At 25.4% G+C, this 1039-nt stretch overlaps 1 non-coding gene across 1 annotated transcript; it reads right to left on the bottom strand.

The window, feature by feature from the left end:
* Window positions 1-291: 291 nt before the first annotated feature.
* On the bottom strand, window positions 292-363 carry TRNAH-GUG (transfer RNA histidin (anticodon GUG)). The gene has a single exon. It is a non-coding gene; the product is annotated as a tRNA-His (tRNA).
* Between the last annotated feature and the right edge of the window lie 676 nt (window positions 364-1039).

Below are 1039 nucleotides of genomic sequence, written 5' to 3'. Positions count from 1 at the left end.
AAGTTCTAACTAAAATTAAAATCTCCCTATAAATAACATCATGTGGTTAAATTAAAATTCTAACTAAAAATATTACATTGGGATGAGAATTAAACTTCCTATTAATTAGACAAAGTACGATGGAGATTAAACATACAAATAAAAGAAGGGCGTCAAAAAAGCTCTAAAGAGAAAGCACGGAGCAAAGAATCAATAAGAAAAATTACATAGACTGTTAAGGAATATCGTGGTATATTATAACAACAATTTTACATTATCTACAAACGAGTTTCGATGCAAAATTTTAAAAAATGTGGCTGCTGGGATTCGAGCCCAGGTCTCCACGGCCACAACGTGGAATTCTCACCACTAAACTACAGCCACTTTGGACAATTTACATACAAAATTAAACAACAATAATATACCTGCTTTATCATTCAAATGTTATCCAAATTTTATATGCAATGCTATTTGTCACTCGATTCATTTACCTTAAATGAGATTGACTCATATTCAACTCAATTATATCTTTTGTGAATGTTATGGTTGTAAAATTTTAAGTGAAGCCTAAATGAATAAAATTTATATATGGCCAATTTTGAACATGTTAAATGTGGACTAAAAATTAAAATAATATATAAAAATACTTATTGTGAAATGTAAAATTCAAAATAAAAATAATATATATTTAAATTCAAATTTAAAATAAATACATAAATATTCAAACGAAAAAATTTAAATTTAAATAATGTATAAGCCTATACATTGAAAATTAAAAATTTAAAAATTAAGATAATATATAAATACAAAATTAAGAAATAATAAATAAATAACTAAAAATGAGACTTTAAGAACTTAAATAACTTGAATCAAACTTCATACACTAAGTGTGAAATTCAAACTTTCGAAGTTAAAATTTTGAGATAATGAGAGGGGAAAAACTTGAGTGATGCTTAGCCCCTACTTCACCTAATTAAAAATTAACACGTGGCAATTTATTATTTTTTTAAATAAGATTAGAAAAATTTTGTGTATAGATGAAGGGGAGCATGGGATTAGG

This window comes from Benincasa hispida, chromosome 4 (assembly GCF_027475165.1).
Source record: "Benincasa hispida cultivar pf3 chromosome 4, pf3_genome.v1.1, whole genome shotgun sequence".
Lineage (NCBI taxonomy): Eukaryota > Viridiplantae > Streptophyta > Magnoliopsida > Cucurbitales > Cucurbitaceae > Benincasa > Benincasa hispida.
Note: the sequence above shows the minus strand (reverse complement) of the source record. Positions and strands in the feature narration are given on the sequence as shown.